Genomic DNA, 13,400 nt, shown 5'->3' with positions numbered 1-13,400 from the left:
ACCAAAAGAAGTAGACAGAAAGATATAATCAAACCCAGGGCTGAAATCAATACAATAGAAACAAAAAAAAAATAAAAAGAATCAATGAAACAAAGAGTTGGTTCTTTGAGAAAATCAACAAGATTATCAAACCTTTATTAGAATAAATAAAAGGCAGGAAAGAAGACCCAAGTTAATAATATTAGAGATGAAAAGGGGGTCACAACAACAGACACCAAGGAAATGGAGAGAATAATAAGGACATAATTTGAAAAATCTGTACTCCACCAAAATATAAAAATCTAAAAAACTAAGTAATTTTCTCAATACATAACACTTGCCAAAGTTAAATCAAGATAAAATAAGCAATTTAAACAGATCTATAATCCCTAGCGAAATAGAAGCATCCATTAAAAGTCTCCCATCTGAAAAAAGTCCAGTGAAAAATGTTTCTAGTATAGAATGCCACCAGACTTTCAAAGACATGTGAATGCCAACTCTCCTCAAATTATTCCACACAATAGAAACAGAAGGAACATGGAACAATTTGTTTTAGAAGGCCACAGTTACCCTGATACATAATCCACATAAAGACCTCAGACAGAGAATTTTAGACCAATTGTCCTTATGAACATAGATCCAAAATTATCAATAAACTACTAGCAAAATGAATCCACATATAAATCTAGAAGATTATCACCCATATCAAGTAGGCTTCATTTCATAGTTGCAGGGATGGTTCAATATATGTGAATCAAAAAATGTAATCCACAATATAAGTAAACTGAAAGATAAAAATTGCAAGGACATCTCATTAAATGCAAGAAATACCTTTGACAAAATCTAACACCCCTTCAAGATAAAGAACCTTGAAAGATAAGGGATACAATAGATATACCACAACATAATAAAGGCAGTTTACAGAAAGCCCATAGCCAACATCAACTTAAATGGAGAAAAACTCAATGCAATTTCATTAAAATCAGGAAAAAATCAATGTTGCCCACTCCATACATATTTAATATGGTACTTGAAATTGTAGCTACATCAATAAGATAGCTGAAGGAAATTAAGGAGATATAATTGCAAGTGAGCATGTCAAAGTATCTTTATTTCCTGATGATATGATATATAAGTAACCCTAAAAATTCCACAAGAAATCTCTACAGTTTATAAACACTTTCAGCAAAGAAGCTCAGTGTGAAATTAACTCCCAAAACTCAGTAGCCCTCCTATACACAATTGACAAATGGACTGAGAAATGAATCAGGAAATGGCATTTCCCAATTGGCTGAAATAATATAAAATATCCAGGGGTAACTTTAAGCAAAAAAGTAGAAGACATGTATGATAAAATTTTAAGACACCAAAGAAAAAAATTAGAGGTATCAGAAGAAAAAAGATCTCCCATGTTCATGGATCAGTAGAATTAATATAATAAAAATGGCAATCCTACCAAAAGCAATCTACTGATTCAATGAAATACCCATAATTACAACACAATTCATTATAGATCTTGAAAGGACAATGATCAGCTTCATATGAAGACACAAAAAACCAAAAATAGCTAAAGCAATCCTGAATAATTAAATAACTGATGGAGATATCAAAAAAATGGATAAGCCAACTGAAAATTGTGATGCAGAGCTAAAGAGAAATCTCAAAAGAGGAAACTCAAACAGGAGAAACACTTAGAGAAATATTCCACATCCTTAGTCATCAGGGAAATGCAAATCAAAACTACTTCAAGATTTTTAAATTGTACCCTTCAAAATGGCTCAGTTTATATGTGGGTATTAGCTGTTAAGTCAATGATAAGCAAGCTACAGAGGTTAGGACTAGAGTAAGGGACTAGGGAGGAAAGTTAAATTTCACTAGAAAAGGAAAATAGAATAGTTATTGAGGATGAAGTGGGGAGGAGAATAAGAAATGTACAGAGGAATAAGGGAGGAAATCTATGAGGAGAGAAAAATTAAGTGCCATTTGTGGGACAGTATAGAAACCTACCTAGCACAGTAAAATCTTCCTAAGTGTATATATATATATATATATATATATATATATATATATATATGTGTGTGTGTGTGTGTGTGTGTGTGTGTGTGTGTGTGTTATATATATGTGAGATATATATATATACACATATATATATCATATATATGATCTAAATGAAATCACCAAATACTGAGGTATATATGTCCCCAACTAGCATCTCATATTACCAAGTGAAGCTTCAAATAGCAGGGTTGGGTGACATCTAATAGAGTCACAAAGGATAACATAAGAACCTCCAAACAGCCCATGCAACTGCCAAGACTACAGGTTGCATGCTACCAAAGGAAAAACATAAACATCAACCTAACCACAAACCCTTGGATCAACAATGGTGTCTTGCCTACAAGTTATGGCAGGGCAATGGTGGCACAAAATTTGTGGGAGTAGCCAACTAATATATGATTTGAGTTAAGGCTCACTCCAGGAGATGGAAGTCATATCCTATGCTAGGGTGACCAAGGACCAAGACTAGCTATCCCAGGGACCTAGGGTAAAACCAAATACTACTCTTCTTTCTTTTTTTCTAAAAAGTCAAAATAAAATACTTCCTAATGATAGTCTGCTCTATTCAGAGATCAATGCTTTTCTCAACTACCATCAGAAAATCTTCCTCCTGCAGCAGAAAGGGGGAAAAAAACCGAGACCCACAGCCAGACATTATGCAATGAGGGAGAGATGTTGGAACTCTCAGCCACAACTGGGAAGTCTCCACCAAATCCCTCCCCTCGGGGCTTAGGGAACTCAGTGGAAGAAATGCAGAATGAGAATAAGAGCCAGAGGGGATGGAGGACACCAAGAATACAAGTCCATTAAATCAACAGGATCAAAACCCATATAAACTTAGAGAGACTGAGGCATATGCACGGGGGTTACATATATCTGCACCAGATAGGCCCTAGAGTTGAAAGGAAAAATAAAACATGCCTCCATCTCTAATCCAGAAGCAATTTCCAATTTATATCCACTCACAAGTGAAAACCTAGTTTCCTCCAATGGAGTCTCACTGGAGAGGAGGCATGCCCAGCAGTAGTTGGCCAAACAAACAAACAAAAATAACCCCATGGCATCTCTGGAGGTGACTTGTCTCACAATGTCATGTCAGGGATTTCTTTTATTTTTTTTAAATCTTTTTTTTTTAATTATGTATTTATACATTTTTCTTTTTGGCTTTTCTACATGGCTTTTGCATATATATTATGACTTCCAGTTTAGTGTTTTTATGGGATTCTTGAGTGTGTAAGCAAATAGGGTTCTGTTTCTTGTGCCCTCTCTTTTCTATTTGTTAGTTTTGTCTAATTCAGATGGGTTACTTCTTATTTTATCTTATAATTTATGGCACAAAAGAACAAAAATATCATGCTCAGTTTACATAGGTTTAATTAACTTTAATTTATTAATTAAGACAATGGTTCATTGGCCGGGCGGTAGTGGCACACGCCTTTAATCCCAGCACTTGGGAGGCAGAGCCAGGCGCATCTCTGTGAGTTCAAGGCCAGGATGGGCTACCAAGTGAGTTCCAGGAAAGGCGCAAAGCTACACAGAGAAACCCTGAGAAACCCTGTCTCCAAAAACCAAAAACCAAAAAAAAAAAAAAAAAAAAAGACAGTGGTTCATGTATAAACTGTATCTTTCTTTTAGGGAATGGTAAATTAATATACTGAAACACATTTTGCCTAATCCCTAATAGAACTACACTGGCAATAAAGTTTGAATGTTACCGGGCACAGTAGATAAAGCCTCCATGGCACACTACCAGCATAGGGTCTTTCTTTTAATGTTTAATTAATTTGAGGGCAGGTCTCAGTTTGTCACTCAGGAATGCCTGGAACTCACAATCCTGTCTTCTAGTGATGGGACTGCAGACATGGACCATTACACTTAGATATGTGGTACCTTTCAGAAACAACTCTCACACTTGGTTAATATCCAACATGGGTTGGGTACCAAATGGTACTGTGGAGAGTTCCCTGATTATTCTAATGTTCTGCCAAAGAAGAAAAGTAGTGAACAAGTAATTTAAATTTGGAATGCAAATGCTAATTTTGTGAGATTTTTTAAGAACAAACCAACAAAACTCATTGCTTTACAGAAATTATATTCCCCTCTGCTAAAAATTACACTGATGTTTTCTAATTAAATAGCGTAGTTGGTTGTAAAACTGCCTAGTAATATTGTAGGTGGACATCAACCATCTTGCAAAACTATTTCTCCAGTGTTTTCACAGCTTTGATTCAGATAATGATCTGAATACACAGTCCATCAGGTACAGTAGTTTCAGGTTGGTGGTCTCAGAGCTGTTTTGTTTTGTCTACTCTTGCTGGGTTCCTATCATATAGAGTATCATTGACCTTCTGTGTTGTAATGTGGAACTCTAAAAAAGCTAAACAGATGGTAATTATGAAGTGAACATAACTTCACCTGACTGGGCCTTGGGAACTCTATGATAACTATACAAGGTATTATAGCACTAAAGAGTACATTTCATACAATTAGGGACAAAGAAAGTGCTGCAATTAACCTATAATAATGCAACCAAATGCTTAAGAATGTTAATTAATGCATTTTTAATAATCAGTTCAGAGATCATCTATTTAGCTTCTTCTTGACAAAGTACTAATACATTTTAAGTATGTGCATTAAATTTTATCTTGCAGTTGATCATCATTCTTATAAATGTGTGAGAAAAACATAATAGATAAAAATAAACTATCTGTAACTATAAGGTTTAATCAAATAACTTTCATTTATTTTGAGTAGTAGAAAACAAAAACAAACTAACGATTCCTTAATATGATCTTATCATTTCTGAAGACAGATGCTTTCAGAGAGACATGACTTATATTTGAATTATTAGATTGTTTGGATAGTTCACTTTATAATATTAAATGACTATAAATGTTACCCATGTTGTTTAACATGTTCATCCTAAGTTAACTGCATTATAATATCACAAATAAGCTACGTTTCCAAGTATGTGCACTTTAAGTGTTCAGTGCCTAGAAAATGAAAAATCTGGATCATCATTGAATTAGCTGAAATAATTTACTTTCCAAGGTGTGTCTACATAGTAATGAAACCACCAACCAAAGTCATCAACATGGTCTGGGTAATAATCATCCAAATGACTGTAAATGCTAAACGTTGTATGGATAGGTGAAGGAGAATTGATATACTAGATGCGAAACACTCAGTACATTGCCCAGCACTCAATGAACCATTAATAAGATTAATATATTAGCTGATGTATTCTTGCTCACATTATTATTGATGGTAATTGCCATACTCTGTTCATAGTTACAGTTCCTGAGCTAACCTATGATCTCCTCTTTTGGAGATTTTTGCTTCATCCCCACATCCCCCTATAGTGTTCTGCCACAGCTGAGAAGAAGTACTGATTGTGTACCCTCATTTTGAGTAAGTCAATTCTTTCTTCAATACAATGTGCCTGAATAAATTTGTAATATACTTCTTCCGATTCTGATACAGAGACCCAGAGAAGGCTGTAAAAATGGTGAGAGGAGCCAACTGCTTCTTCAAGGCCAAGCTATAGATTTTGTACTTGATACACAAACCATTTGTCTGTGCTTATTTGTCCATATGTCTTATTTTCAAGTGTATTTTTTAAATTTTGGATTCCTTTTAATTATCTAGGGATTAATGCAATGTACACAACCCAAAGTCCGCAACCATTAAGCACAAATTCTCTCATGGTTTCCATGGCTATATTTATAGAACTTCTCCATACCCTTTTATTCTTTCTTACTTCACAAGAAAATAAATCTGATTTTCTCTTATAGGTTAAAATCTATGCCATGACCTCAGCTAGCTCTTTTGACTACAGTTGGCCCCTTGTTCATTTCTTGTTGCATTTATGTTTCAGGCCTTGGACTTCTAGATTGTCCCCTTGAGCTTACAAACCGGCCCAGTTGCAGTCTATATTGAACCAAAGTAATCTTCACTCCATCTCAGGAATCTTTCATATGAGAGGCTGACATTTCCTATGGCCTTACTGGAAACCACATTGAAAGCATCCTTTCTGCATATTCCCTTGATTCCCTTTCACCTCCTAAGTGAAGTTGGATCTGTCTCCCACCACTGCAATAAGTTCTTTCCGAAAGATCCCCATTGATTCTGAACTCAGGCAGCCTTTCTTTAACTGCTTCCTCTAAAAGCATTTAGCACCATTCATCAGTCGACCTGCTTGAAATTCTTTCCACCGCTGGCTCTCATTGAATTGTCTGTAGAGGTTTTTGCTTCCACTGTTTTTATGATCCTTATTGATAGTCCATCCACTTCCTCATCTGGCTGCTGCCAGATTGTGGACAAGTGCTTAGACTAGCATATGTCACTTATGTAAAATATGGCATTACATGTTTTGTCTATGTATTTACTTAATAACTATCATACCTTGTTTGATCTGTAGCCTCCCTAGGGTCTCCCTGGGTGCTGTTCTCATTCTCTGTGCTTTAGTTTTATGAGGTCTTTCATCATATGCTTTCAACTGTGAGACTGACAACTACTCTGTGTTTTCTCACTTCCTCCCTTGCACAAAATGCATCTTTCTAATCACTCACTACATGTTTCTGTTAAAAAAAAAAAAAAAAACCTCCTATAGGATAATACAATGAAAATATATGTTTCAGGTTTCAAGTTTAAATCTGCTTTAATAATGTCTCAGTGCTGAACTCTTCAAGTGTTTTCATTTTATTAAATCATCAAATATGATGGCTTTGTTTGATTTAGTACTTCAGAAATCAGATGGAAACTGAATGTTGTTTCTCTTCCCTTTTTCACACTGTACAATGTATTTGGAAGAGATAAACTAAGCAAAGATTCAGGGCCCTTCTCTTGAGATGACTGATGTTAAATGTGGAATGTAATTTAAAAGTTTTACAGACAAAGCAAGTCCTGTGGGATATTGCATAGCATAGCAATCATCTTTGCATAGGGGTTTCTAGAGTGGCATTTGGCACTAGAGAAGATATCGCTGATTTTAGAAGGGTTTATGCTGGCTTAGACACTGGGCAAGGAAACTTACTCAAATCTTAGAAGGTTGAAAACACAATCCTAGTGCTGTTTTAGAGGCTAAAAGAAATAAGTTCTGGTTATTGTGTGCAAAACCCTCTTTTGTGGGTAAAGAAACAATTTCCTAAAAAGGCTGGAACTTGAATATTTTGTCTTGTGCTTAAAGGTCTCACTTCAAATACAGGAAAATCCTGCTTTTTTCCTTTCTCTATTTTTTTCTGTAATACTCATAACCTGATATCCTATCATCCAAAGGATGCTTAATATTTGGCGCAAAAGGTTTTATTACTGTTGTTGTCATATTTTCATTTCATACTAAAGATGTGTCAAAATAAGCATCAGGGCTAATGGGAACCAGTTGAATTCAAATGCTTTGACAAATATGGCAGCATTATTCAGTGAATAAATCTCACACAGTTTAATGAATCACACTAAGAATTTTGTATACTACCTTGTTTATTCTCACCTCAACACATTGTAATAAAAATCTTGCAAAATATTCTATAACCATGGGGAAATAAGAAAATACAAACTATTATTTCTAGAAAGAATATAGCTTCAAAGGGTTCTATTTAAGAGGGAATGTTTATAGTCTTGTGAAACCACATATATTAGACTTGAAGATAAGGATGCAAGAACAGTAACAGGTCAACAGTCAATGTTCAGCCTTTTCTTTCAAATCATTTATTCTGCTCAAATTGTGGACATTCCCTATGTTTTTGTCTTGATACTTTGTTGCGTAAGGATATATTACATGTTTTGTCCCTATGTAGTTCTGTTTTTCTCCATTTTAAAGCATATTTTAGATGTCCTGACAAGTGTCTACTAGAAGATCGAATAGACTGAAAATTATACATTAATATTAAATACAAGAATCTTTTCTCCATCAGTGATTTTACAAAACTTAATATGTACTTTTAATCTATCACACTATAGAAACTAGAGTCACTTGTGACTTTGAAGGGTCAGAATGACAAAACTCGTGAAAGGTGAGTGAAAAAAGAAAGAGTAGTAAACAAGTTGTAGGAAAAAAGCAAGGTATAATAAAAAGCTTGAAGGTGTAACTCAGGGGCAGGGCACTTAGAGGCTAGGCATACAGTTCATTCGGTTCAGTGCTTGCTTAGTATGCACAAAGCTCTAGGTTCCATTCCTGCATAAATTCAGATATAATAGCACATGAAATGTATAATGCTACTGTGTAGGTGGAAGAATAAAGTTCATAATAAACTCAAAACATATTCAGCTACATAACAAATTAAGAGTCGACCTGAGATAAATGAGAACTAATCTCAAAACCAAATGAAACAGAAAACTAACAAATAACAATTGAAGCCAAAAAGAATCTTCAATTTTTGTTACATAAATTGGAGTATGAGCTTATAAGTAAAATAGTAGCAGCTACAAATATTTGCTATGCAAACACAGAAAGTAAATCAAACTAACATCAACTTCAATGACATAAAATTGCTAATGAATAGTATGACAAATTTTAAAATATGCAAAACTACATTTGAAGAGAGGGTCTGGAAGGAAACACGACACCGATGGAGGTGGAGTCCATTAGTCTTATGGCTTCTTATGCATTTAGACACTAGTCACACTGACTATGCAATGCTAACCTGTCCCATTATCAGGAATACATTTTCAATACAGCTTACTTCTGTCAAGGGTATTTCTCATTTAATAGTTTGTGTCACTTTAATTCCTTACATGACTTAAGCAAGCATGAAAGAATAATTTTCATTTTAATCATTAAAAATGTACCAGATTTCTCCCCCAAGGCAGCTTCTACATTGCTCCTCTGGGAGCACACTGGAATACTATAAAGAGAGCACTTGAGAGAATTTTATATGAGGGCATGGCAGTTGTAATCAAAGGTATTACTAATCATGTTATCAACTTTATTTACTATAATTTAGACACACTTAATTCTAATTAAATAAAGGGTAATTGTGTATCAGATAAATGTTAATAATAAAGGACATAAAAGTAAGTAAAATACGTCCTGAATAAAAGCCAATAATGAAATGTAGGTGTGTGATTCATCATGATAGCAAGAATTAAACAAATATCTAAAGTTATTTATTTACTCTCAGGATACACTTAACAGGGTAGTGGATAGAAGAATGAAAGAAATAATATTAAGAATATTAATAGCAACTAAATGGAAGTTAAGATGTGGTGAGTGCAATTTAATAGATGAGAAATAACCAGGAGGTCTCCTATAAAGAAATATATTTTAATCAGTGAGAAATTAAAGTGGAAACAAGTCTCTTTATAACTATTTATGGAGTGTCAAATTCAGAGCATAATTAAAATATGAATGCAACCAGTAGGATTTAGTCACAGTTTTTTCTCAGAAATATACACTGCCGTAGCATTAACATAGCTAACTCCTATACACCCACATTCAATCTGCATGTTCTGACCTCTTGCTTCATCTAGAATACATAAAGTATTGAAGAGTAAAATGCTCTACAGCAGAGATTGCTGTGAGTGTTTGTATGTGCAGGATCGAGCGTTGTGACCAGCAAGGTGCATGAAGTGCATTTCTACACAGAACCATACTGATCTCACTATCTAAATCAAATCTCCTGAAATTTCATGTGCCAGAAAGAAAGTGATAAATATATCCCAGTGACTGTTAGTTTTAATTGTCAACTAGACACTGTCTAGAATCACTGGGCAGAGAGTTTGGGTGAGAGGCTGTGAAGATCAGTCTGTCCTTGGAGCATGTCTTGGGGGGAATTATCTGAACTGTCTCAAATGATGTGGGAAGACCCAGCCTCAACTTGTGCAGCAGCACCATTCCTGAGTTCAGGACCCTGGACTTTATGAGGGCAGAGAAATCTGTCTGGGAACATGCATGCATTCCTTTCTTGCTTCTCTTTCCTGCAAATGTGGTGTGATTAGCTGCTTCATTTTCTGATTCTTTGTCTTATCTAATATGATGGACTGTAACTTGGAACTGTGAGATGAAATAAACCCTGCCTATTTTAAGTTGCCTTTGTCAAGCTATTTTATCACCAAAACAAAAATAGAAATAAGGTAGTCCCCAAACTGACAGGGCTATCTTCATTAAGAAGCAATTTTGCTAGGTGTCATCTATTTCATTGGGTATTGTATGACTAACAATAGTCATACTGACTAATGTGCTCAGTATGTTTATTGAATGCCACAAACTTAAAAGATCATCACTATAGCTGATTGCGTAAATTAGTGGCATTAAACATATTTCTTCCACCTGTGTTTGAGACAGAGGTGCTAAACTCTATTTCTCCAAGATCAAGAGAGATAATAAATGACAACTGACCCTCAGGCTTAGAGTCAGAGACACAACCATAGGAGTTACAAGGGTGGTTCTTGTGTCTCTTGTATATTGGTGGTTCTTGGGTGCAGACAAGAAGAAAGGCTGGGATTTTGCACTAAGAGTTTTCAATAATCACAATTTCCAAAATTTGTTTTAGATATCTCATTTCAATGTTGGTGATTTTCTGCAAGTGTGAACCACTAAAACTAAGCAAACAAAACTCATTTAAAGAACAGTCTTTGGCACACAAGTTGCTAGATCATGGTCTCTTGCTTACGAATCTGGTTACTGCATTGTACAGACAACTGACATGCTAAATGCTATCAAAGAACTTTACTGATTAGAGAAAACTAAGTACTCCCAAACTCCCTTTTATATACCCCTTTCTTTTTACAACTGAAAATACTAGAGCCAAAGTATAGTACTGTCAGAATAATAGAGTGTGGTGTAGTATTGTCAGTATACATTTCACTTTAAACATGACTGAGCTTAGGTCACAAGTTCAAGTTGGTGCACAGTGATTGCAGTTGCATACTTGTATTTCTGAATGATGTAGCCAATTACAGTGACTACAAAGTTTTGTCATAAGAGATACTTTAAGTTAAGCATTCTACTAAAACCTCAACTTCACTTTGATCACTTGAGCTGTTCAGAGTTCTGTTAATCAAGTGGAGGAAAATCTATCTTCCATGCATAGAATGATTTATTTGTTTGCATGAGTGTGAGAAAAATGATCACATCTGTGCATAATAGATTAAAAATACAAAGTTCACACCACAGCTCTGCTGATGAAAATTACCTGCCTGCTGATACAACAGTGCCCATGAATTAATTAACCTTTTGCCAAAAGAATCTTCAAACTTCAGCAGACACTGAGGTTTCGCTCTTCCTCTTTCATTATTTTAGAAAATGAAATCATGTTCAGTCAGGAAGGAAAATAAATAAAAGTAAGAAATTTGATTGGTTCTCGTACTATTTCAGCAAAACCACACAAAGTGTGGCTAAAATGTAGTGGGTTAGACGACTCGTCTTTTTATTTTAGTTAGCAAAAGGTGAGCATAGTGGCTGCTTCCTAAGTCACTTTTCTTTCTTTTATGAAGGAGATCAGTTAATTGTCACTAGGAGTGTTGGCTACCTTAACTTTACCTTTCCAATTGCAACAATGAAATTAAATAAACTATGCCTTCACAAATGAATTTTCAGTAAGTTTAATAAAACACATATTTATACACACTTCATTTTCAATTGAATAATTCATTCATTAACAATATTTAAGTGTGTTTATGAAGTGTTTCAGTGGTTTTTACTTGGGACAAAAACTCAAAAATTCCTAAGTTAAATAAAACTAGAACCCGGGACAAGAGGATTGTTAATAAATCAGAGTTACTATATTTTCTCAGCCTGTTAATGCAAGGAACAAGGATGGGTAGATGTGAAGATTATAAAACACTTAAGAATTGCCAGATTATCTACTCTAAACACTGACAGGCCTTATGCAAATATCAGTGGCCACACTTAATTTTTTCCTCACTGCAGTAGTATTTTTCCTAAAAATGTTAATAATATTTACTTTTTAAATTTTCAGTACCATATAATTAGAGTTGTCTCTTTTACCATCCAGTATTTTATTTTAATGCATTAGATAACTATAAAGTAACCTTACACACATCACACAGGCCATCTATAGACTAGGCCTTATATGGATGTTGTTTATGAAGATTACAATATTTTCCAATTTTTTTTCAAGAGAAAGGTGATTTGCTAAACTCATCTTTAAAGAGATAGTCTAGTAAAATACTTCTCTAAATACTTTTTAGACTATTAATTTTTGGATGCAGGCAAGAGACCTACAAGAGGATAGAGATATTTTAGTGTTATTTAAATAAGTAATTTTGTAGAAAATGATGATGGGTCTGTTCTGTATGTTAAATGTGTTGCTTTGATTGGTTAATAAATAAAACACTGATTGGCCAGTAGCCAGGCAGGAAGTATAGGCAGAACAAGGAGAGAGGAGAATTCTGGGAACAGGAAAGCTGAGGCAGAGAGACGCTGCCAGCCGCCACCATGAGTACCAACATGTAAGGTACTGGAAAGCCATGAGCTGCATGGCAACTTATAGACTAATAGATATGGGTTAATTTAAGATAGAAGAACTAGACAACAAGAAGCCTGCTATGGCCACACAATTTGTAAGCAATATAAGTCTCTGTGTGTTTACTTGGTTGGGTCTGAGCAGCTGTGGGACTGGCAGGTGAGAGAGATTTGTCCTGACTGTGGGCCAGGCAGGACTGGAGAAAACTCCAGCTATAGATCTCTGCTTCAGAAATAAGAGTAAGGTGCATTTCACTGATAAACAACTCAAATCAATGAGTCATTTAGTTTTGAAAAAAAAAATCGGTATCTGTTAGTTCACAAAAACTTTTCAAATGACTATTTCTATGATTGCTAAAGGAAGATAGCTTTTTAAGAATGGTAAATTTAGAATACTTACCAAAACATTTTGGTCATTCCATGTTTGAGAACAAATCCATTATAATATATACATTTCATATTTACTTGAAATATCAAGGCATTCAGAAATCATAAAGAATTATATTTTATACACACATATATGATTCTTTTACTATAGGAAACTAGGGTAGGACACAAAGACAAGAGTTTTTGTATTTATTTTAACAAAACACCTGGATTGAGAAAATGGTAGACTCTTGGTTTTCTGGCAGTTGATACTCTATACACATACATACATACATATATATATATATATATATATATATATGTGTGTGTGTGTGTGTATGCTATATATGTATACATACACATACACACACATATATGTGTACATATATATATGTACATATACATACCTATAATCACAACCCTAAGGCATCCAAAGATACCTGGCATTTATATCAATACACAAGTTTGCCCATGATAATTTTAACCACATTCAGTATTGCCATTGATTCCTACATGATTGAGTAAAAGGTAAAAATGTACATCAATAATAAATATTTCTAAGGATCTTTAAAAT

At 34.5% G+C, this 13,400-nt stretch overlaps 1 protein-coding gene across 1 annotated transcript in view; it reads right to left on the bottom strand.

Moving 5' to 3' along the window:
• Galnt13 (polypeptide N-acetylgalactosaminyltransferase 13) overlaps positions 1 to 13,400 on the bottom strand; it is a 516,359-nt gene that overhangs the window by 221,694 nt on the left and 281,265 nt on the right. The window lies entirely within an intron of this gene.

The sequence above is a fragment of the Peromyscus eremicus genome, chromosome 4, assembly GCF_949786415.1.
Source record: "Peromyscus eremicus chromosome 4, PerEre_H2_v1, whole genome shotgun sequence".
In the NCBI taxonomy this organism is placed as follows: domain Eukaryota; kingdom Metazoa; phylum Chordata; class Mammalia; order Rodentia; family Cricetidae; genus Peromyscus; species Peromyscus eremicus.
This window is presented reverse-complemented; position numbering and strand designations above follow the sequence as displayed.